The sequence below is a fragment of the Tasmannia lanceolata genome, unplaced genomic scaffold (assembly GCF_043159265.1).
Source record: "Tasmannia lanceolata isolate RefF3 unplaced genomic scaffold, GAP_Taslan_0.1 ptg000012l, whole genome shotgun sequence".
NCBI lineage: Eukaryota > Viridiplantae > Streptophyta > Magnoliopsida > Canellales > Winteraceae > Tasmannia > Tasmannia lanceolata.
Window position 1 is genome coordinate 30,527,434 of NW_027518689.1, and position 27,061 is coordinate 30,554,494.

General features: G+C 39.1%; 1 pseudogene; it reads right to left on the minus strand.

The window, feature by feature from the left end:
• Positions 1-10,075: 10,075 nt before the first annotated feature.
• LOC143888716 (secreted RxLR effector protein 161 pseudogene) lies at positions 10,076-10,381 on the minus strand (annotated as a pseudogene).
• Between the last annotated feature and the right edge of the window lie 16,680 nt (positions 10,382-27,061).

Below are 27,061 nucleotides of genomic sequence, written 5' to 3' on the forward strand. Positions count from 1 at the left end.
CCCAAAATCAAATAAGCAATAAAAACTAAAAAATCTGCTTATTTTAGGCTTCTCGGAACTCCGAGAGTTCCCTCGGAACTCCGAGAAATGGTTCAGTAGAATTTTTCACTTCTATTCATTTTCTCGGAACTCCGAGAAATGGTCTAGTAGAATTTTTTCATCTTCTGACTGTTCTCTCGGAACTCCGAGAATATGTCTCGAAACTCCGAGAATGGTTCTCGGAACTCTGAGAACCTCGCGACAGCACAGAAAAGAGCCGTTGGGATTTAAATTGAATTTTGATTTTTGATATTAACACCCCCAAACGGTCATATTTTGTCAAGTGCTATAAAAATACATTCAAGAGGATTATTTCCTCTCTCTTGAATATTTGAAAAACCTTCTTAAGCATTCAAGCAAACTTGCAACCCATTTGTGCTTAAGATTTTATTTTCTCCCCAAACTTGCCTTGCACTTGCAAATCTATTGAGTTGGGATTTAGAGCTTTCACTTGCAACCACTATTCAAGAAGCAATCAAAGAGACAACATTGTGCATCAAGCTTTCAAGAGAAGCCAAGCAAATCTTCATCTTCTTTTCTTGTAAAGGTGGCTAGGGCATCCTATCTTAATACCCTAGGGAGTTTCGCTTAGAACTCGGCAAAGAAGGAGAGTCGGTGTAAAGGTGTAAGGGCATCCTCATTTAATATCCCTTGGAAGTGTAATCGCCTCGGAGCCGGGCATCATGGAGGTCTCACATAGTGGAAAACCTTAAGGACGATCTTAAGAAGAGTGGAGTAGGGCTTTGCCCGAACCACTATATCGGTGTGTTCTTTCTTATTCTTGTACTTTCATTCTTAATTTTGGTATGGCATTTCTATTTGTGTTGATCTCATTTGAACTAACCAAAATCTAATCAAGAGAAGAAAATTCAAATTAGGTTCAATACTTAAATTTTCAAAAGGCATAATTTAGTGTTAAAATCAATTCACTCCCCCCCTCTTGTTAATTTCAGAAAGACTCCTACATGGGCAAGTATCCCAAACTACCTTCGACTCCTCTCCTATAAAAGGACCCTTATGCTCAAAGGTACGAATATTCTTCAGTCCTTTACAATTCACTAGCTCTGTTACTCTTCTCCATTACTGCTTGGATTTCCTGCTTGTTACCAATTTATTACTTTAGCGTCGGAGTGGTCTCTTAGAGTCCAAACTCTAGGACCCCTAATGTGTGTTCTTTCAGCGCAGAACGAGCACACATCAATACTCTGCCAAAGTATCATCCATAAGAGCAGATTTCGGCACTAATATATTAGCGTCGTCCATGGAACCTTCAAGACTTAATTTGAAGAGTCTGAATCTTCATGTCCGAGTAGCATGATGGTCACTAGGAGGCAACAGGCCTGCTAGAACTCCGGTTCTACGGGTGCTCCTCCGGTGTGAGAAGGTCATCTCCCTCACGCCGAGGAATCTCCACCTTCGACTACACCTCTTCTGGCCGGACTATCCTCGATCAGATTAACGAGTTGTCGTGCCAGTTAACTGATATAACGAGGATGTTAGTAATCCTCGTCGCCAGCACAACCGTCTCTCTGGTTGCACCCTGTGGGACATGATCCCGCGAGAGGGGCGTGGGGCGCGAGCCGCTGCACTCTCTCTCTTTGGTCTCTCGTTCCCACGCGATTGGCGTGTGCATTTTAATATTGATTTGAATTCGTCTTTCCTGTGGACTTGGGATCACTAAGGCAATCCGAATTCCACACGAAAGAGACTGACAGAGTCGCCACCTAGATGTGGGATCTAGGACCCATAATTAACCAGAAATCTAGACTCGCTACCTGGTTACGAGAATGGAAGGTATGGGGAGTTATCCACCACATGCACCATTCTTGTCCGATAATCGGTCTTCGATTCCAAAAGCTAACTCTTTTAAATTTATTTTAAATGGCTCATTCAACTCTATGTTAATGTGCGAACTAAGTGACATGCATCCTAGAATCTAATTTCAATGTGAATCCTAGATGTGTATCTTGATTTATTAATTTGTCTGGATTCATTCTACGTGAAAGTTCTCCTAGAATTCTAATTTCATGGAAAACCCTAACTGATTTGATTAAGTATTTACAAGAAAATTAATATACAAAACACCACAATTTGTTGTGGTGCCGACTCGCGGGTGGTATGCCGTCAGACATCCAAGCTGCCTACGTACCCAAGCCTCACTGGGATCAGAGTCGACGTAGTTCGGTGGACCTAAGCTAAGCTACATATGCCTAACTCAACTAGGACACCGACTTAGACGGATTTGACTGTTTCAACAGTTTTAAGAGGAATTATTTAATTCAAGTTGAGGATTTTATTATCTTAGGATTTCATCTAAGATGCTATATGATTCTTATCTGAATGCAAGTTGTCCCTTAGACTAATGCAGGTTTTGCCTACATCCTAGTTTACTAGGCTTGTCCTAGGGAAAGATCGGGTGACTAGTGTAACTAGACCTATGGTACGGTTGCTATTCATAGCAAGCGTCCGTGATGAGGCTGGACTCCTAACTCTAGGACTCCCTAAAACCTAGGACACGGCACGACACCAGTGTTCCTAAATTGGGCTCTAATGGTTCTTAGATTGGAAACCATAATCCAATGGTTCCGAAAGACACAAGATAAATCGATTTAAGTTCTCGAGGTTAATGAGTTTCAGATTTCGAAGATTTTCAGTTTCTAGACATTTAAGGATTACCAATGGTTCTAGGGTTCACCAATTTCGGCCTTGAATGGCATCCAAATGAGGGAATCGTGCGCTCTTTCCTTGTGCAATTTAATACTTAGGTTATAGCATCTTATTGCCTGGCAGAATCTCAGGATTTCCGTGGACACTAACCTCGGAGCCAACAACATGCTATAACTTAAATATTCAAATTGTCAAAGATCAAGTTGCAATTGGGATACGATTATGGATGCACGGGCCATTTTTCCAGGAAAATCTAAAGATCCTAAAATTTCTGTTTCAATGGATTAAGGAGTGAACATGTGACAGAATTTTAAAGTTCTTTAGGAATTTTTATATGATTTTCAATTAATTTCGAATTTTCCATGGATTTTATCAATTTTAAGCATATGAGCGGTTTTACAAGTGAAATTGTTGCAAATAAATTCGAAATGATTTGAAATTTCTACAGCAGCAAGATGAAAATGTATGTAGCTTACAGGATGAGTTTTGCATATTTTTACATTAAATTCACATTTAATCTTGATTAAACCATTAAATGTCCAGATTGCACAATTAACACATAAACTAGTAGAAATATAACTCTAAATTCTATGAAATTTCTACAGAAATACTATATGAATCAAAATAGCATGCAGTGAGATTTTCATGAATTGTAGAAATTATTTACTACCAATTTCGGATTTTACAATTTCCAGACCAGATTATAAATTAACACTACATCCCATATTAAAACAGATCCAAATCACACGAAAATTTTACAGTAACAAGTAATATGGAAGATAAGACTACTGTAAAAATTTTATGAATTTTAATGATGATCTGATGTTAGTAAAAATTCTCCTAAAATCTGATAAGTTTCAAAGAAAATATTAAATAATATACCAAATAAACTCCAAAAATCTTTACAAATTCATGGTAAAATGAATCAGTAACATATTATTTTCCCACGAAATTTCATTAATTTTAGAATCTGTTTGGTATATAATTTAATTTTTCTTCGTCAAAAGATGTTTTTTGACAAGTTTTCCATTTTTAAAACACAATTTGCGGAAAAAATCAGAAAAATTCGGAAAAATACAGAAATATTTTGAGAACAATGCACCTACCTGTGGTGAAGATCTCCGCCCAATCCAAAAAAATATAAAAAATCCTGCCGCCGCCGATCCGCTCCGCCGTCTTTCGCTTTCTCTGGAGTGTTTAGAGGGAGTGATTGAGGGAGTGAAGAGATAATGGAAGAAGAATATTAGGGAGAGGGATGGAAGAATATATTGAGGAAAGGGATTGGAGGGAGTGATTAGAAGAGATAAGGGAAGAGAAAGAGATAATGGAAGATAAATTTCTTTTTTTTTTCCTCCTTCTTATGGATGGGAAGGGAGATATATATAGGGAGAGAAAGAGAGAGAGAGAGATATGTTGGTGGAGAGCTCATCATGTTGTCCCTCTTAGTGGAGAATCCATCATTATTGTTCTTAGTGGAGGGCCCATCATGTTTCTTAGTGGAGAGTCCATCATTATTGCTCTTAGTGGAGGGCCCATCATGTTTCTTAGTGGAGAGTCCATCATTATTGCTCTTAGTGGAGGGCCCATCATGTTTCTTAGTGGAGAGTCCATCATTATTGCTCTTAGTGGAGGGCCCATCATGTTGTCTTAGTGGAGAGCTACCATCATTGCTCTTCATAAGAGGCCTCACAAGAGGCCCCACTGAGGCCCCACAACGCGGGCCCCACAATGTGGGCCCTCGGTTGATTCGATTTTAAACAAATGTTCAATGCGGGCCCACCAAACGAGTCCAAATTTAATCAAAATGCATCATGCGGCCCCACCAAATGGGTCCAACTTTCTCGATCCAAATTTAATTGAAGCACCCAATGCGGGCCCACCAAACGGGTCCCAATTCTCTCTGGTTTAGATTTTTCTGAATAATCCTTCTCAACATTTAGCGGGAAAATACGAAACACGACGGAAACGACCAAAAATATTTAGAAATGTAACAAACGGATGCGGGAAAGAAAGACATTGGAAAACCGACGGAAAACAAACCCTAATTTCTTTATCGATTAAGGTAGAGCAAAATGGGGTGTCTACAGATGCCCCTCTTTGGTAGAGATGACGTAGTCATCGAATACCAAAGTCAAAATGACAGAGCCATTTTGCGTAGCTTTAATCGACAAAAGACTCTACACAAACGGAACTTAGACGCAAACATTTACTACCTAATGCAAGGCCCTAAATGAAATCCTAGAATTAGAACATAATAAGAAATCCTGATGCGGTGCCGTTCACAAACGGGCAACGAGAGAATGAGATACCACTTTCGAATGGATTCCGAACAGAAAGAACAAAGATCGTTCTCAAGCGGTTTTTTTTTTTTTTTTTTTTTAAAAGAAAATGAGACATCTTTCACAAGCGGGCTCAAGGAGGATAAGAGACCATTCACAAATGGATTCAGAAAATGAGGTACCGTTCACAAACGGGCTCAAGGAGAAGACGAGACCATTCACAAATGGACTCGAAAATGAGGTACCGTTTACAAACGGGCTTAAAGAGAACACATGACCATTCACAAATGGACTCGAGAAACGAGGCACCGTTCACAAACGGGCTCAAGGAGAACATGAGACCATTCACAAATGGACTCAGAAAATGAGGTACCATTCACAAACGGGCTCAAGGAGAATAAAAGACCATTCACAAATGGGCTCAGAAAATGAGGTACCGTTCACCAACGGGCTCAAGGAGAAGACGAGACCATTCACAAATGGATTCGATAAACGAGGCACCGTTCACAAACGGGCTCAAGGAAAACATGAGACCATTCAAAAATAGACTCAGAAAATGAGGTACCGTTCACAAACGGGCTCAAGGAGAATAAAAAGACCATTCACAAATGGGCTCAGAAAATGAGGTACCGTTCACCAACGGGCTCAAGGAGAAGACGAGACCATTCACAAATGGATTCGAGAAACGAGGCACCGTTCACAAACGGGCTCAAGGAAAACATGAGACCATTCACAAATAGACTCAGAAAATGAGGTACCGTTCACAAACGGGCTTAAGGAGAAGACGCGACCATTCACAAATGGACTCGAGAAACGAGGCACCGTTCACAAACGGGCTCTAGGAGAACATGAGACCATTCATAAATGGACTCGAGAAATGAGGCACCGTTCACAAATGGGCTCAAAGAAACAAGATAGCTTCAACCACGAAGAATTTAGAGATTTTTCATAAACTTGAATTTGACGTAGGATTGGATTTGATGAATTTTTGATTTTTCAGAAATAAGGCAGCGTCCACAAACGGGCAACTCATAGCAAATCTAGTCTAAATAAGTTCAAATTTTTACAGTAACTTGATCTTGACTAGAGAAGGTTACTGTACAATTTCCGTAAATTGTGAATGTGATTTACTATCAATTTTTCCATGTTGAAGATTTCTGTCCAGATTTTAAATTTACACATAAACTCATAGAAAATCTAATCGAAATAAGATGAAAATTTTACGGTAGCTTTCTCTGAACTAGAGATGATTTACTATTAAGTTTCGATTTTAAAATTATCTGTCCAGATTATGAATTTACAAAGAAACACATAGTAAACATATTCTAAATCAATCCAAACTTTGTGAAAACATGTAATTCTATCCGTAACTCTTAATAAAATATTTCCAGAATTTTGTATGGCAATTTGCTATTTGTTTCCGATTTAATATGACATGCTTGATTTGGTATAAAAAATCATAAACAAGTATCTAACGGCAACCAAAAATCTTGAAAAATTCATAGGAGATTAAATCAAGTCTTAGTTACTTCTCATCTAAATTTAATTTATGGAAACTCTATATATTTTTCGAAAATTAGTTTTTTTCTAAAAATACCCATAAGAATAAATAAATTTTTAAACCCCTTAAATAAAATTCAAAATTCTTCAAAATATTCGTACTGTTTCAAAACCTTAAAAGTCTGTTATGTTTAAATTTTCATTGATTTTTGATCTGTTTTGACATCTTTTTAAATTCGATCTTTAGAATTTTACCTCTTTAAGGGCAAAGTTCAAAAGGTTAAATCATGGTCAAAAGGAAGTCAAAATTTCTGAAAATTCTAGATTTCTATGCTTTTTAATACACAAAAGTCTCAGAGATTGAAAAATTCAAGAAATTTCAAAGGTTTATTAAAGTTGCTTTGTAAGGTGGATTTAAACCCTCTTATTTTCAAAAATTGAATTTTATTATTAAAAAATAGTTTTTCAATAAACAATTTAGATTATGAAATAACCTAAACCTGATCTCATCTCCTCAAAATTTCATATGCAAACAATTTCATATTCATAGCTTTTCAAAGAAAATCACAAATTCAATCTTAGCATGCTTCTAGTTTAAACTATATGAAGGAGGGTTTTGGAAGACCAACCTTGCTAGCTCTCCCATGTGAAAGCTCTCATATTTAGTTAGTTTCCAATTTGTGCTTTGACTTTCTCATTCTTTGATTTTCATATTGAACTTATTTCTAAACCTTGTTTCTTGCAAGCTAAGCAATGCTAAATTACAAAATGGAGATCATTTCAAGATCAATCTAGAAGCCTTCTCACATAGGAAACTAGCTTTTATGAATTATTTTCGCCCAAAAAGGGTTGTCCGACGTTTGAACTCATTTTTCACCTATTTAGAGGCTGATTTAGGAAACGTCATAAACTAAAACGTTGTAGATCTTTTCGAGACGTTCGAAACAAGTATAATTGCAAATCTTTTAGATGAGAAGGTAAAACGTTATGGTCGTTTTAGTAACCTGACCATACAAGCCCTTTCTAATTATAACTCTTCATTTCTTTATTATTTTTTCAAAACAAATATGATGTCACCAACCACCTCATCCTATGTTAGAGGTTTTTACATGTGACCTCCTCATGTGGAGCGCCCACTTATTTGGCCGACCCACATGGACCCCCACCTTGTGGGCTTTAGCCCAATGGGCTTTACGACATGTATTTTGGATTTTTTTTAATGAAAATTCAATAAAATTCTTTAAATTTAATTTTTTTTATTGATGAACCCAACCCATATGACATTTATGGTGCACCATCGACATATGGTCGAACCATCCCCTTTAGAAAAAATAATTTTTCGGACCAAAATCCCCCTTTTCGACCATTATACATCCAAATGCGACCGAAATACCCTCAACTTGGTTCACCCCTTAAAGGGGAAAGTTAAAAATAGAAATTCTTTGTGGTCAAACTTCAAAAGTAGATACTTTTAAAATTGGGTCCTTTTGGTGGGCAATATCAAACATGATCATTTGGTACCCCCTGAAAATACCCAAAATGCCATTGACACATAAAATTTTCAAGTCAAGCGAAATTCCTCAGAAACTCTAAATTTAGCAGGCTTTACAAAATTCATGAAATGATCTATGATTCCTTAGACACACCTTAGAGGTCAAATGAAACATATTGGAAATGACCAGATTACCCCTGAGGTACAAAATTTGGTGGAACTAGGGAAAACCCTGAGAAATTCTAAAAATAGTAGCTTTTTCAAAATTCATGGAATCGGTTAAGATTTCTCAGACACAACTCGGGGGGTCAAACGGAACATATCGGGAATGACCAAAATACCCCTGTAATGCAAAAATGGGCAAAAATGAGGGATACCCTGAAATTTCTAAAAATAACAGGTGGTCAAACGGAACACATCAGGAATGACCAAAATACCCCTGTAATGCAAAAATGGGCAAAAATGAGGGAAACCCTGAAATTTCTAAAAATAACAGGTTTTTTCACTTGCTTGGAAACTTGTACTTTCATCTTCCAGATACCATTGGAACACCCTAGAAACCTTTAGGATTGCGAACAAACTTCCAAATACATAAAATGAGATGAAATCTACATTAGAATGCGTGAATGCCTAATCTATTGCAGAATATGGACTCGAGACTTGACAAATTACCGAATCTTTTGCTTTTTAAAGTGTAGCAAAATGGGGGTGTCTATAAAGCTGAGGAACAAAGTTTGGAAACCACTCTAATACTTACCATAAACATGAAAATCCATATACATGCAAGTGGAAAGAAAAGAAGCACTTCATTATAAATAACAAGTCTTACAATGAAGGGATTCGAGGCCATATACAAAAGATGGGGTCCGCATGAATCGAGCCTCACCAAAATACAAGACAACAGCTGACTATTGATATGAATGTTCGATTTGTACATAAATGTAGCAGTAGAAGCAAACCATCGGTTAGCATGGTCTTCCTCGATCCCTTTTCTAGTTATTGTTGTAAGCTTCAACTCTTGCCCACGACGTAGCTTCAAAATTATTGTTTGGGGTTCCACGTGAAAGCAAATATCCCACATCGGAAGGATGAATGGATGTGGATGGGTTAAAAGGGAATGGGCACCCTCTCCTTAACGACTAGCTTTTAAGGGTGAGTTCTACCCAGGTCCCGACAACTCTCCCCTTCCATGTGGAAGCACTGTGGATAATCTCACCCCTCCACGCGGTAGGAACATGGGAACTACGAGATCTTCCCCGAGGGAGTTTCTCCATCCTCGAAGGCATATTGGGGTTACCTAGATCTTCCTCGAGGGTTTTTTTCCATCCTCGGAGGCACACACTAGGGTTACCATGGCTCGTCTCTGATACCAGTTTGTAGAAAAACCGAGGATCAACCACGATGTGCAATAAAACACCAAAATAACGATGCAAAGAACTACAATCACACAAGAAACACAAGATTTACTTGGTTTGGCTCTACCCATGTCCACAGAGAAAGATTTCCACTATTTTGGTCTAAGGTTACAGATCTCTTCTTCTTGGCCAAGAAAACACAAAAGAAAACCCTTAACCCGTAACCTTAACATGTGGCTTATATAACAATGCCACTACATAGAGGAATTTTTCAAAATTCCCCTTAGCTCGACTCGCATGTGCGTTGCACACATTAGTCCGTTAGGGTCAGAATACGAGACATCTGCACAACAATCTCCACCATGGCTTCAATTCTACAACCATATGAAGATCATACTCCGCTGTGTACTCTTTGAAACACAGCTCCACACCTCGTGCACATGAGGTGCCCACCCCACTCCGTGGGTGCCTCGCCAATCATTAACAATGACTAATATTAGCCAAGTCCAAGCAATGCATGAACTTGGTTGCTGTAACTGATTTTGTCAACATATCTGCTGCATTGTCTTATGTATTTTCTTCAAGTTGATGCTTATGTCCTCCACCCATTCTTTTATCTTATGATGTCTCACATGTATTTGTTTCGTCCTGGCATTATATAGATTATTCGCTAAATATATTCCACTTTGACTGTCACAGTGCAACAAGGCTTCTCCCTGCTTTAGTCCCATATCACGAACCAATCAAGCCATCCAAATGGCCACCTTGGCAGCCTTACATGCTGCCATATATTCTACCTCTGTCTTAGACAAGGCAATCATCGACTGAAAAGAAGCCTTCCAAGAGACAGGCCCAACTGCTTGTGTGAACAAATATCCTGTGTTCGATCTCTTCTCATCCAAGTCTCCTGTATAGACTGGGTCCACATATCCTGTCAACCCATCTTCAATTTTGCCTATGCCATACACCAAGCCAAAATTCATAGTCCCCCGTAAGTACCTGAGAGTCCACTTCATTGCATTCCAGTGCTCTTTTCCTGGATTCGCCATGTTTATACTTACTACGCTGACTGCATGACCCAAATTCTGTCTCATACAGACCATCACATACATGAGACAACTAATGTCACTAGCACAAGGGATGTTAGATATACTTGCCTAGGGGTGTCAATGCATCCAGACGGTCCGATGGATCCTCTGAATCCAAACGTTAATGAACAGGATCTAAACATATCAATAGGATCCATGAGCCTATTTTGGATCATCAAATGTTGGATCCAAAAATTTTCGGATTGGATATGGGTTTGCAACAGTTATCCATTGGATAGTCATGATCGAAACTGTTTTACCAAAATACCCTCCAAATTTTCATAACGTTTATAATTCCTTGAAGGGTATTTTTGTCAAAACTTTTAATTAATGAAGTGGAGTGCGATTTCATGACTCAAAAGCGACTTCTCGCCTCTCGTGTTTAGGGATTTTTTTTTCTTTTGCTGTGAGATTTCAAGAAGAGAGAGGAGAGAAGTAGAAGAAATTTCGAGCTCCTCCTCCGGCTACTGATCCCCTCTACCATCTTCCCCCATACGCCACTTCCTCTTCTAAGTCCCGACCGCCGCTCTATAATCACCTCAAAATCGCAGCACCACCATTATGCTTTCATTATGCTAGTCTATTGAACATATATGCTGTCATGAATATACTATTAGTTCATCATTTTGTTATTACTGAATGTTTTTGTTATACATCAAATTCTTTGATAATAATTATACATTATATTCGTGTATGTAATTTATATTAAGTTTATTGTGTACAAGCATTATTTTACTCATAGATTAAACATAAATAAAATTTTAATTTTGTTGGAATATGTAACTTGCCTAAGGGCATTTAGGACTTTGCACATTCCTTTATGTTTTAGTATAAAGATATGAGTTAGGGGGAGATAACCCTAACTCATTTATTTTCTCTGTCTAAACTTTCGTCTAACATGGTATCAGAGCCTTAGGGTTTTCTGATCCCTAGGGTTCTCCAGCAGCCTCCACCTTCTCCGCCGCCCCCCCCCCCCCCCCCGCCGCGAAACCCAACTCCGGGCCAAGTTTCATCATAGGCAGACCGGCACACCATCTTTTTCCTCCTGAGGAGTCGTCATTCTGTCCGAGCCGAAGGCAGCAGCCCCTCCCTCCCGCCACGTCTCTCTTCCCCTGCGCAAAGCTCCTGGTCCTGTACCCTCGCGCAGCAACCCCCCACACATTTTCTACCTTGGGCGGAAATTATTTTCCAAGAACGAGGATTTGCACCCCCCCGCCCCCCCCCCCCCCAAATTTTCCAGGAAAATATTTTCTCCCCAGCTTGGAAAACTTTTTCCAGGACCGAGGATTTGCACCCCCCTGACCCCCCCCCCCCCAAAATCACTTTCCTGGAAATAAGTTTCCAGGGCTGTGTTTCGCCTCGCATCGGAATTTTTTTTTTCTAGCCCCCAATTCCTAGGTTTGCTGGTAAGCCTCACACCCCAAGTTTTTCAACCCACATCATTTTTCCACCTCTTCCTTTCATCCCTTGGTAAACCCTACCACTCTTTTCTCCCTCTTATTATGTGTTAGATCTTCATCTCTTACCCTACTTTGATTCTTGTTTGTCTTTGCGGCTCCCCTCTGTGTCTCATGGCTTCCCTCTTGTCAAGCTTCGTCGATGCCCGTCATTCTTGGAGCCGCGTCTAGCTTTCTTGGCCTATCCTAGTTTACCCACCTATTCTGTTATCTCCTGTTATTCGTCTTGGTTTGGATTGTCTGTTTCTTTCTTGTTGTTATGGAGGAGGTGCTTGACAATCCTTCCACAGGAGTGGCTCCTGGTGTTCGTTCGAAACCCTCTTTGGCATCTTCTTCATCATCATCTCTCTTTGTGGATGGATCATTCCCACATATCACTACTGTTAAGTTGGATGGGGCAAACTATGTTACTTGGAAAGCAGCCGTCGAGAAGTATCTTATTGCCCGTGGGAAAGCCCAAGTCATTTGTCGTGATCCTCCTCCTACGATGGATCCCACCTTTGATCGATGGGAACAGGAAGATGCTCTTGTTTGCACCCTTCTGTGGCAGAGTATGGCCCCTCACGTCTCTGGGCCCTTGATGCTTCTGCCTACTACGAAACGGATATGGGATCAGGTTACTTTTCTTTACTCTGGCGTGGCAAACATTAGTCAGATCTGCTCTACCTATTCTGAGTGGGTGCGTTTCCGCCGTGGTGATCTTCCTCTTGCCACCCATTACAGCCAATTTGTTGGCCTCTGTCAGCAGCTTGATGTTTACATGCCACTTACCACGGATCTCACAGAGGCTGCCCGTCAGAGGGATTAGATCCGTGTTGTGCAGTACCTTGAGAGTTTGGGTCCAGAGTACATGCATCTTCGCCAGCAGATTATCGGTTCTGGCGCTATTCCTTCCTGTGGACCCCGATCCGGAGAGGACGAGTGCGGCGAGGGACGCGAGGTCCCCACAGCAATCCTCTAAGATCTCCACAATGTGAAGGAGAGCTCTGCCAAGGAACTCTCGAAACGGATGCCACCCTCACAGCATAGCACGAGTGGCGATACAAAACGAATGAGATACATCCTGATCAGGAGCCAGGGCTCGAAACCGAGATGTACCTAAAAAGAACTCAGAGTCGCCATCCAAGGAAAGTGGGCCAAGGATCCCATACTATGCTCTGTTGCAACGGATAACCAGAGATATAAAATAGGGTTCGTGCCTGATGACGAATGGGGAAGGGATTAGGCGCCCCCAATTCGCCCAAGTGCAAGCACCTGGTCTCTTATGCCATTTTCATTAACTCCAAAGAAGTTTGGGTAAAAATCATATGAAATGGGAACAATCCTCAGGAATCGTCTACCTAAGCATGCATTTCCTGAGAATGAAGAAATAAACACATAAAATGAAAATGTGTCACCTAAACAAAGCTAGGTTATGGGTGACATGCCTAACTCTAATGCAAGACTGGACTCGGACCAGAATGGCCATCCATCCTAGCTGCACTACGTATCCCGGCCTCGGGAAGAATCGGAGCCCACGTAGTTCGATGCCCTATTCTAAATTATGATGCCTAAGACATCTAGCCCTCTATCCTAGACTCGATCTAAAAGACCGAACCAGTTATTAAAGCTTCTTGTATGATTATTAAAATTCCAGTGAATTGTGGATTTTAGGACACCCTATATGCCCTAACTAATGCAAGTTTATTAGCCTTAGGCTAATGCAGGTGGTTCCTACAATCCTATGTGTAACTAGGCCGTGCAACCTAATGAAAACCACGGGATGACTATATGCCTAGTCTAGCCATCGGTTCGACTAAATGTCTAACCGATCGACTCGAGGCCTCCTAACTCTAGGGACACTCACACGACAGGACATACCATATCAATACAAATCAAGACAAACTCCTAACTCTAGAACACAACCTAAACAGCTAGGACATACTCCTAACTCTAGAGGAAGATCTTTTTGAAAATAGTTTGAATATTTTTGTAACTTTGAAAGATTTAAAATTTTTATTTTTAAAGGTTTGGCTGGACTTGGGATGTGGATCCCAAGCTGCACTACGTACCTCGTGGAAGAGGATCAAGCCAACGTAGTTCGAAACGAACTCTCTAACTATCAAACACTTACAGCAAATCAATTATTTTTTATGTTTTCACCCTCTTGGCCAAAGACCGGAGGGAATATACAAAACAACATCCTAGGGACAAACCCTAGGGTGTACAGGAGAAACTATGCTCTAATAATACTATTATAAGAGCAAATGAGTCAAAGACTCTCTAATGACAGTAACTGAAGAATAAATGAGTCAAAGACTCTCTAATAAAAGCGACTAAAGGATAAACGAGTCAAAGACTCTCTAATAAGAGCAACTGATAACACTGAAATAAGATAACGAAGTCAAAGACTCTCTAATAATACTGCAAATGAAACAGATGAGTCAAAGACTCTCTAAAAACGGAAACACGAGTCAAAGACTCCAATGACACCAACTAAAAGATAAATGAGTCAAAGACTCTCTAAAGGAAAAGAAACACGAGTCAAAGACTCCACTCACACCAACTAAAGGATTAATGAGTCAAAGATTCTCTAAAAGAGATGAAAACACGAGTCAAAGACTCCACTAACACCAACTAAAGGATATATGAGTCAAAGACTCTCTAAAAGAGATGAAAACACGAGTCAAAGACTCCACTAACACCAACTAAAGGATATATGAGTCAAAGACTCCCTAAAAGAAAAGGAATACGAGTCAAAGACTCTAATAACACCAACTAAAGACAGATGAGTCAAAAGACTCTCTAAAAGAGATGGAAACGCGATCGAATCATATAATAGAAGATTGAAAATCTGTGATCAAGATGAGATGAGATAGCATAAGATTGCTTTCAACGGATGGATCATGAATGACTAATCCTATGAGATCTTTGGAAATGAATGGGATTTACACCCTAACCCCAAAGGAAAAGTTTTTTAATCTTCGCGCATTTTATCAGTGTTACCTGAAGGCATCAACTCTAACCCTAATCTAGCGGAGTGGAGAGAGGATCTCGACTCATGACTTTGTTTGTGTACCTAGGACCGATCGTAGCCATTGGAAGATGGACTACGACCTAATCTAGACACAAATGGGTAGGATATCCTAAACTAGGCTCACACACGTGATGCACATGTGTTCGTATACTACATGCATGTGTGGGTTAATCTAGGGGTAAGGCCAAGAGTTCCCTTAGCGCGAATCCATGTTCGATATACTGTACCAGTGTCCGGCGTATCAGTACGTGAACAAGAGATCCGTTTACGTACCATAAAGGTACTAGGCTAAGGGTGGAATGCTTCTCTAGCACAGAGGCACCAGGTGATGAAATCCCAGTCAACCATGCTAGATAACACTCCGGGTTCCTAAAATGGGACGTGTGTGCATGTGAGATGCAGGGGTTTAGATGAAAGTGATGTAAGTGTGTGCAATAAGTTCGCGCAATCTATGATGCCTTCAGGTTTTGTTAGATTAAGTTTGAGTAAATGTGATTTTATCAATGGATTTTATCAATTTTAATTTCGAATTTCGAATGTTGAAAATCACTTGGTAGTAATTAATTTCAAATTTTCAATGGATTGTATCAATTTTAAGCATATGAATGATTTTACAAGTGAAATTATTGCAAACGAATTCGAAATGAGTTGAAATTTCTACAGCAGCAAGATGGGAATGTATGTAGCTTAATAGATGAGTTTTGCAGATTTTTACATTAAATTCATATTTAATCTTGATTTAACAATTAAATGACCAGATTACCAAATTAACACAGAAACTACAAGAAATAGACATATAAATTCTATGAAATTTCTACAGAAATAAGATATCAATAAAATGAGCATGCGGTGAGAATTTCATAAATTATAAAGACTATTTACTACCGATTTCGGATTTTACAATTTTCAGACCAGATTAAGAATTAACACTACATCCCATATGAAAACAGATCCAAATAACTCGAAAGTTTTACAGTAACAAGAAATATGGAAGATAAGACTACTGTAAAAATTTTAAGAATTTTAAGGGTGATTTGATGTCAGTAACAAGTCTCACAAAATCTGATAATTTTCAAAGAAAGCATTAAATAATATACCAAATAAACTCCAAAAATCCTTAAAAATTCATGGTAAAATGAATCAGTACCATATTAATTTCCCACGAAATTGCATTAAATTTGGAATCTGTTTGGTATATAATTTAATTTTTCTTCGTCAAAAGATGTTTTTTTTGAAGAGTTTTCTATTTTTAAAACACAATTTGCGGAAAAAATCAGAAAAATTCGGAAAAATACAGAAATATTTTGAGAAAAATGCACCTACCTGTGGTGAAGATCTTGCCGCCGCCGATCCGATCCGCCGTCTTTCGCTTTCTCTTAGAGGGAAGGATTGGGAGGTGATTGGGAGAGATAATGGAAGAAGAATATAGGGAAAGGGATTTGAGGGAGTGATTGGAAGAGATAATGGAAGAGAAAGAGATAATGGAAGGTAAATCTCCTTTTTTTCCCCTCCTCCTTTTTTTTATGGATGGGAAGGAAGATATATATAGGGAGAGAAAGAGAGAGAGAGAGATGTGTTGGTGGAGAGCTCATCATGTTGTCCCTCTTAGTGGAGAATCCATCATCATTCTTCTTAGTGGAGGGCCCATCATGTTTCTTAGTGGAGAATCCATCATCATTCTTCTTAGTGGAGGGCCCATCATGTTTCTTTAGTGGAGAATCCATCATTATTGTTCTTCATAAGAGGCCTCACAAGAGGCCCTACTGAGGCCCCACAATGTGGGCCCCACAACGCGGGCCCCACAACGCGGGCCACACAACGTGGGCCCCACAATGTGGGCCCTCGGTTGATTCGAATTTTAAACAAATGTTCAATGCGGGCCCACCAAACGGGTCCAAATTCTCCCTCGCTTGGATTCTTATGAATAATCTCTCTCAACCTCTCACGGAAAAATGCAAAACATGGCGGAAATGATCGGATGGGGTTTCTCCCAAGCATAGCGAACTTGGGTCCGGTCAAAATGGGGTGTCTACAGATGCCCCTCTTTGGCAGAGCGTGTGTAACACGCGAATGGCAAAGCTGAACAGACGACACATTTTGACTGACCCGAAACCAAAACAAAGCAAATTTTTGGGTTTTCAGTTTTAAAACGATATTCACAAAGATAAAACTCTACTAACAATAGGGAGATAGTCTCTCACCGACTCTTAACTCGGCAACTAAGACATCTCAAAGAGATAGTCTCTCCCTAATACTCATGACTCGACTAATTAATAAAAAACGAACGAACGATTACAAAAACACAAACATTTTTTCTTTTTCTTTTTTTTTATATATCAGGCTAAGCCAAAGTAAACATAACAATTGCTCCAAGAGCACCAACCAAAGAAACAAGTTAATCACTTCAATCACTCAAAGAGCTTCCATTTTCTTTTTTAATTTTTTAGAAACCACATTGCAATTTGTCCAAGACAAGTATAATTCGAAACACTCAAAGAGTTTTTTTTTTTTTTTTTTTTTTTAAATCATGCCGATCAGTCAAAGACTCGACCAATTACTAGGGTAATCGAATATTCGAGCTAAACTCAAACTTCTAATACCCGAGGCGAGACTAAGTCTCAAGCCCAGCGATAGTTATACAGATCATTGCTGAAAATAAATCTGTGTAACTATCCGAGTAACTCTGACTCCTCTCTTTCAAGGTAGCGAATCACTCCGGATCATGTGGTTCTGCTAAACAGTTCCACGTAAATCCAAATTCGTAGGTCCTGCTAAACAGTCCCCTACAAACCTCTTCGCAGATACACATGACTCCTAACACGTTAGGAAGCTGCACATTGCGGGACGATGATTAGGTAAGTCACCACTTGACATTACACTACTAATCATCTGGGTACTAAGTACCAGAGGCGAGACTAAGTCTCAAGCCTAGCGATAGTTATACAGATCATTACTGAAAATAAATCTGTTTAACTATCCGAGTAACTCTGACTCCTCTCTTTCAAGGTAGCGAATCACTCCGGATCACGCGGTTCTGCTAAACAGTTCCACATAAACCCAAATTCGTAGGTCCTGCTAAACAGTCCCCTACAAACCTCTTCGCAGATACACATGACTCCTAACTCGTTAAGAAGCTGCACATTGCGGAACGATGATTAGGTAAGTCACCACTTGACATTACACTACTAATCATCTGGGTACTAAGTACCAGAGGCGAGACTAAGTCTCAAGCCTAGCGATAGTTATACAGATCATTACTGAAAATAAATCTGTTTAACTATCTGAGTAACTCTGACTCCTCTCTTTCAAGGTAGCGAATCACTCCGGATCACGCGGTTCTGCTAAACAGTTCCACATAAACCCAAATTCGTAGGTCCTGCTAAACAGTCCCCTACAAACCTCTTCGCAGATACACATGACTCCTAACTCGTTAAGAAGCTGCACATTGCGGAACGATGATTAGGTAAGTCACTACTTGACATTACACTACTAATCATCGGGGTACTAAATACCCGGGAGAAGGAAGAAAAGACCAATCCGTGTAACACAGGATCGGAAATATTTTCCTTATTAAAACATTTCAAAAAGACCAAACCGTGTAACACAGGTTCGATAATTTCCATCTCTATTAAAATCTTTCAAAAGGACCAAACCGTGTAACACAGGTTCGGTAATTTCTATCTCTGTTAAAAACTTTCAAAACGACCAAACTGTGTAACACAGGTTCGGTAATTTCAAACTCGGTAATTTCAAACGACCAATCCGTGTAACACAGGATCAGAAATATTTTCCTTATTAAAACATTTCAAAAAGACCAAACCGTGTAACACAGGTTCGATAATTTCCATCTCTATTAAAATCTTTCAAAAGGACCAAACCGTGTAACACAGGTTCGGTAATTTCTATCTCTGTTAAAAACTTTCAAAACGACCAAACTGTGTAACACAGGTTCGGTAATTTCAAACTCTGTTAAAATCTTTCAAAAAGACCAAACCGCGTAACGCAAGTTCGGTAATTTCAAACTCTGTTAAAATCTTTCAAAAGGAATGAAGAATTTACCATCTTTGATCGATTTCACTAATGGGCCAGTCATCTCTTACCAAGAATAACTAGGAGCGCATGATCTTTGCTGAAAGCAAAACTCAAATAGATTGATGAGATTTTCAGGTGCTGACTCTCTTTAACAGGTGAGAAGCATTTTGATGAGGTTTGAAGGATGCAGGAGTAGATTTTATACTCCGCTGGGAATTAAAGTTTCTGAAACTGACTCCAAAAGAAACAATTGGATCAAGGAATTCAACTCAAAGAGCATGTTCAAGCTTCTCTGCTTTCTATTTGCTAAGAATAGATATCCCAGTTATCATTGTGTAATATCTTTTATGACGTAAGTCATAAAAGATGCCCCTAGTATGATGTGCTTCCATGACAAAGTCTTAAGAAGGCAAAAGCAAGGTAAGTAGAAAAAATTTGAGTTTGCATGGGTTCTTTCTTTGGTATAGTGGTAAAACCATCTCCACAAAGGCTGAATGTAAGAATTCTTCATTTTGCTCAGTGCTTGAGGCTTTGATGTTTCAGGCAGGTCTGAATAACAAATCTCTTGCCCTTCTTTGATTCTTAAACCAGGATCTACTTTGAATTTTCTTTTCACTTTGGAAGGTATACACCCATTCTCTCCAGTGCCAAACACTTTTGATTCTAAAAGAAAATAATGATAAACAAGGAACAGACTCCTGAGGACTCTTTCAAAGAAGACTTACAATATTAAAGGGACTTGACTAAATTCTGATTCATCCTTAGATAAAATGTGTTATTTTTTTAAATGGTAAGGTCAGCCACTCTTAGAGTAGTCTCAAAAACCATGCCAAGAGGCTCTAGTTTCCTCCATCGGGATCTCCGTCATGGTTATTACCACCTTCGGATTGCTCGGTTTCAATGCCCCTAGTTTAAAAAGATATTAAAGTAAGTCTTGTTGACACTACTCGGATTCCAGGATCTTACCCTATGTAGAGGTTGCTTCTCCGCCTCCTTGATTTCTCTTTTCGGAAGAAGTCAAAATTAATGTCTTCCAAGTTTTCAGTCTAAAAGACCACTTATCTCAACTTTTGCTTTCCAAGCTTTCAGTCTAAAAGACTACTTATCTCAACTTTTGCTTGTACTCAAACTTGGGAATTCTACGTAACTGATGAACTCCTTCTGCTTCTATTCAACTCAACTGTTCATGGGAAGTCTTTGCCCTTGACTGGATTACCTCTTCAAGTTTTCAATCCAGCAGACCACTACCCTGACTTTTTGCATAAGCTAACTCTTTTGGCTGTTAACTTAGCAAATGTATATCTCTAGACCGCCCTTTCGGGTTTTCAACCTAGTGGGTCTTCAGACTCTCATTCTTTTCTTTCTGTTTTTCTTTTCATTCGCCTCGAACCTTTGCTTGTTTCACCAGAAGGACTTTCTAGGTGGGCTTGGGTTCGAAAGGGTTGAATACCTAAGGTTCTAAAGATTTGAACCGAATCTGGTCTAGCCAGACTACCTACGTACCCCAAAGATGGAGGATCAGATCCGCGTAGTTCGCTTTGGGATTTTTCAAAGAATGGTTTAGCATTTAGCTTCAAAATTTTCAAAGGGGATTTTATCCCAAGGTTTGACCGAACTTGAATTAATCAAGTTGCCTACGTACCCCTGAAGAGGTGGGGATCAGGTCCGACGTAGTTCGGGTGCATAAATGCCCCGGGTTTATAATGTGTTTGAAAAGAAGTTGTTTTAATTTTGCTTTTGGCCCAAAGGGTTTACAAATGGATTTTAAAACATTAGGATTTTGGCTATAAAAGCTCAAACGATCAAGGATGGCCTCCTGATGTATTTGATGTACAAGCCCTTTTGTTTAAGGTTCAAAGCCTTTGAATTTTTTTTTTTTGAGGAGTCTGGTGGTTTTCTGGCAAAACTTTAACCACTGTGCTCCACTCCCGTCTCAAAGATCTTGAATTTATGCTCAAGATTCCACAACTCTGTCTGAAAATCTTCTCTCAATATCTCATCAGCTCCACAGGATGCCTGACGCTTATCTCTTTAAAATTTTATTCCTCAACTGGATGTCTAAAGCAGATGAAGTCTTGCTTTGATCAACGACAGGGCATTCCCCTGGTTTATCCTTATAGGATCAAGCAAAACTACCTCAAACCCCTCTAAACAGGTTTATCAATTCTTTGCGCTCCTTAGGAGATAAAGTTTTTCCAATCCATCCATCCCGAGTTTCGGATTTCGATACCACTATCAATGGCTTTGATTTCTTCTTTAAGTGGCTATGCTCGACGCTCTTCCTCTCGTTCGACCATCTTTCAGATCTCGAGGTGAATTTCGTCTGCATTCTCATCCGAGAAGGGGGTCTTTAGTTGTTTAAACATTAGATCTAAGAGTGAATCATAGAGTATCAAAGATACGAAATCAACAATTTTATTGAATTGAAGACTGTAAGTACATTGATGATTTTTGACACACCTCAATGGGCTCTTCAACAGTTCTGATAGAAAACAGAATACTGACTCTGTATAAGAAAGATTGACAGACATGACTTCATTTTTTTTTTTTAACATCTACGTAACTGAACTTTTTCAACTTAGAGAGAAGAAAGTTGATGTACACTCAATGAAAGACAAATCTAAAGATACAGGACACTTCTTCAAAGGTAGTGAACTAACACTGAAAGCTTATAGGTGATACACCTTTCCTCATGATAATGATAACTATAAAGTTCAATCCCGGAGTAGAAATCACAGAAAAGGCAACTCCACAAGGTAGTGAACTAACACTGAAAGCTTATAGGTGATACACCTTTCCTCATGATAATGATAACTATAAAGTTCAATCCCGGAGTAGAAATCACAGAAAAGGCAACTCCACAAGGTCTAGGTTAAATGGGGCAACAAAAGGCTTATGTTGACAATGTGGGTAAAACAATAGACTGCCTGGATCAAGTATGATTGGAAATGGTCAGTCTTTAGAAAGAATGGTCTTTCGCTAAACACAGACTCTTGACTTGGAAGCACACACACTAGATCAATAGTCATGGGATAAAGATTCTGAACAAATAGAGAAAAGAGTAATCTTGAAATACACCAAAGGGTATTTTATTCTGAAAATCAAAGAAATACTGTCTATGAAGGTCAAGGAAAAATAGACAGTGATAATATGACCTACATCAACGGGGTCTCAATGAATTCTCAATCCACACATTTAAGTCTTTTTTTTAGTATAAATGCTCTTCTTTTGGGAATGAAAGAGTCAGGAACGATAAACATCCATAATCTAAATAAGTTTCGATCTCAGCAATGATCATGCACTCAAAGAATACAGGTAAGATCAAACTTTCCCATTAATGATTTCGATATGATCCAAGGGTAAAAGATATATGATAGGTAAACATGGATCAATGAAAAATCAATGGCTCAGATAATAGACCATGGCCATAAGAATGACAAAAGTAGGGTCAAAGACCGGATCTAAAATCTGAATGATGGATATCAACAACTGTACGATCAATATGAGATGAAATGGTAGATCATGGTCATAAGGACAGCAAACGAGCTATCGGCCAGATCTCAAGACAAAACGGGTAAGGATCTAATCCTACTGAATGATGTATACATGAGAATCAAAACAAGGCAGACTGACTCCAAAGGATAGCAATCATGCTCAACATGTGTTGCGAAAAATTCGGCAGCACAACGGCTATACGAGGAGGTCAAGGTCCAGACTAAGTAAACTGACTCTAAAGAGTAGCCGTCATGCTCAAAATGTTCTGGATAAAATCCAGCAGCATAACGACTATACAAGGGATCACCCTAGCTCAATCGAAAGGTATGAATAACGGTTACAAGAGAAGCGTGATCAACAGATGGACTAACCAAAGGTGAGAATATACAACAATGGGTCAAACCCTATAATCAACAGATCAAGGGCTAAACCCGGCCAAGGTAATGACGGTCAAAATCCACTGACTAGATCTAGATCTAAATTCGGAATGGATATAACCGACTGAAAGGAATAAGGAATCTCTGACTAAGAGGAGAACCATAATATACATAATCAGTATATATAAGTAAATACACTTACACACAAATCCTAACCAGGGGCACCAGCCCTAATTCTAATCTAAAGGAGTCAAGGAAGTCTCGACTCAAGACAGACTGGTGAGTGTACTAGGACAATGTTGTAGCCATGTAAAAATGAGCTACCCTAGTCTACAAATGGGGCAAAGCTCCTCTAGGCTCCACATGTGTAAGCAACACATGTTCGACCCTATATGAATGCAATATACACACGGGTACTCCCTAGTTGGGCTTCACTAGGTCAGTAAGTATATATATAATATATATAAAACAAAGTAGGGCTCCGGACTCAATCTAATGGGTACTATGCGTATGAAATATACTTAATATGCTGCAGCGCTGGCGCATAGCTTGGAAATAGATTCAACAGTACCATCAGGATGTAATAACATCCCAGTCAGGCACGCATTGAATCTATCCCATGGAGCCAATAATGAAAAACAATGAAAAACAATAAAAGAAATAAAAAAAATATGACAATGCATGATGTGCAGTGTGTGAATCCTTTGTTTTAATTACGCACCTACCTGGTGCCCCTGGATTCTAACGATAGAGTTCCCATTTAAAATGATTTTAGCTCAAATTTCTCCGAAGTTTGTAAAAATGGCATTTTTATAGAGTTATGCAATGTTTCAAGAACTCCCCAGCAGAGTCGCCAGCCTGTGGACCCCGATCCGGAGAGGACGAGTGCGGCGAGGGATGCGAGGTCCCCACAACAATCCTCTAAGATCTCCACAATGTGAAGGAGAGCTCTGCCAAGGAACTCTCGAAACGGATGCCACCCTCACAGCATAGCACGAGTGGCGATACAAAACGAATGAGATACATCCTGATCAGGAGCCAGGGCTCGAAACCGAGATGTACCTAAAAAGAACTCAGAGTCGCCATCCAAGGAAAGTGGGCCAAGGATCCCATACTATGCTCTGTTGCAACGGATAACCAGAGATATAAAATAGGGTTCGTGCCTGATGACGAATGGGGAAGGGATTAGGCGCCCCCAATTCGCCCAAGTGCAAGCACCTGGTCTCTTATGCCATTTTCATTAACTCCAAAGAAGTTTGGGTAAAAATCATATGAAATGGGAACAATCCTCAGGAATCGTCTACCTAAGCATGCATTTCCTGAGAATGAAGAAATAAACACATAAAATGAAAATGTGTCACCTAAGCAAAGCTAGGTTATGGGTGACATGCCTAACTCTAATGCAAGACTGGACTCAGACCAGAATGGCCATCCATCCTAGCTGCACTACGTATCCCGGCCTCGGGAAGAATCGGAGCCCACGTAGTTCGATGCCCTATTCTAAATTATGATGCCTAAGACATCTAGCCCTCTATCCTAGACTCGATCTAAAAGACCGAACCAGTTATTAAAGCTTCTTGTATGATTATTAAAATTTCAGTGAATTGTGGATTTTAGGACACCCTATATGCCCTAACTAATGCAAGTTGATTAGCCTTAGGCTAATGCAGGTGGTTCCTACAATCCTATGTGTAACTAGGCCGTGCAACCTAATGAAAACCACGGGATGACTATATGCCTAGTCTAGCCATCGGTTCGACTAAATGTCTAACCGATCGACTCGAGGCCTCCTAACTCTAGGGACACTCACACGACAGGACATACCATATCAATACAAATCAAGACAAACTCCTAACTCTAGAACACAACCTAAACAGCTAGGACATACTCCTAACTCTAGAGGAAGATCTTTTTGAAAATAGTTTGAATATTTTTGTAACTTTGAAAGATTTAAAATTTTTATTTTTAAAGGTTTGGCTGGACTTGGGATGTGGATCCCAAGCTGCACTACGTACCTCGTGGAAGAGGATCAAGCCAACGTAGTTCGAAACGAACTCTCTAACTATCAAACACTTACAGCAAATCAATTATTTTTTATGTTTTCACCCTCTTGGCCAAAGACCGGAGGGAATATACAAAACAACATCCTAGGGACAAACCCTAGGGTGTACAGGAGAAACTATGCTCTAATAATACTATTATAAGAGCAAATGAGTCAAAGACTCTCTAATGACAGTAACTGAAGAATAAATGAGTCAAAGACTCTCTAATAAAAGCGACTAAAGGATAAACGAGTCAAAGACTCTCTAATAAGAGCAACTGATAACACTGAAATAAGATAACGAAGTCAAAGACTCTCTAATAATACTGCAAATGAAACAGATGAGTCAAAGACTCTCTAAAAACGGAAACACGAGTCAAAGACTCCAATGACACCAACTAAAAGATAAATGAGTCAAAGACTCTCTAAAGGAAAAGAAACACGAGTCAAAGACTCCACTCACACCAACTAAAGGATTAATGAGTCAAAGATTCTCTAAAAGAGATGAAAACACGAGTCAAAGACTCCACTAACACCAACTAAAGGATATATGAGTCAAAGACTCTCTAAAAGAGATGAAAACACGAGTCAAAGACTCCACTAACACCAACTAAAGGATATATGAGTCAAAGACTCCCTAAAAGAAAAGGAATACGAGTCAAAGACTCTAATAACACCAACTAAAGACAGATGAGTCAAAAGACTCTCTAAAAGAGATGGAAACGCGATCGAATCATATAATAGAAGATTGAAAATCTGTGATCAAGATGAGATGAGATAGCATAAGATTGCTTTCAACGGATGGATCATGAATGACTAATCCTATGAGATCTTTGGAAATGAATGGGATTTACACCCTAACCCCAAAGGAAAAGTTTTTTAATCTTCGCGCATTTTATCAGTGTTACCTGAAGGCATCAACTCTAACCCTAATCTAGCGGAGTGGAGAGAGGATCTCGACTCATGACTTTGTTTGTGTACCTAGGACCGATCGTAGCCATTGGAAGATGGACTACGACCTAATCTAGACACAAATGGGTAGGATATCCTAAACTAGGCTCACACACGTGATGCACATGTGTTCGTATACTACATGCATGTGTGGGTTAATCTAGGGGTAAGGCCAAGAGTTCCCTTAGCGCGAATCCATGTTCGATATACTGTACCAGTGTCCGGCGTATCAGTACGTGAACAAGAGATCCGTTTACGTACCATAAAGGTACTAGGCTAAGGGTGGAATGCTTCTCTAGCACAGAGGCACCAGGTGATGAAATCCCAGTCAACCATGCTAGATAACACTCCGGGTTCCTAAAATGGGACGTGTGTGCATGTGAGATGCAGGGGTTTAGATGAAAGTGATGTAAGTGTGTGCAATAAGTTCGCGCAATCTATGATGCCTTCAGGTTTTGTTAGATTAAGTTTGAGTAAATGTGATTTTATCAATGGATTTTATCAATTTTAATTTCGAATTTCGAATGTTGAAAATCACTTGGTAGTAATTAATTTCAAATTTTCAATGGATTGTATCAATTTTAAGCATATGAATGATTTTACAAGTGAAATTATTGCAAACGAATTCGAAATGAGTTGAAATTTCTACAGCAGCAAGATGGGAATGTATGTAGCTTAATAGATGAGTTTTGCAGATTTTTACATTAAATTCATATTTAATCTTGATTTAACAATTAAATGACCAGATTACCAAATTAACACAGAAACTACAAGAAATAGACATATAAATTCTATGAAATTTCTACAGAAATAAGATATCAATAAAATGAGCATGCGGTGAGAATTTCATAAATTATAAAGACTATTTACTACCGATTTCGGATTTTACAATTTTCAGACCAGATTAAGAATTAACACTACATCCCATATGAAAACAGATCCAAATAACTCGAAAGTTTTACAGTAACAAGAAATATGGAAGATAAGACTACTGTAAAAATTTTAAGAATTTTAAGGGTGATTTGATGTCAGTAACAAGTCTCACAAAATCTGATAATTTTCAAAGAAAGCATTAAATAATATACCAAATAAACTCCAAAAATCCTTAAAAATTCATGGTAAAATGAATCAGTACCATATTAATTTCCCACGAAATTGCATTAAATTTGGAATCTGTTTGGTATATAATTTAATTTTTCTTCGTCAAAAGATGTTTTTTTTTGAAGAGTTTTCTATTTTTAAAACACAATTTGCGGAAAAAATCAGAAAAAT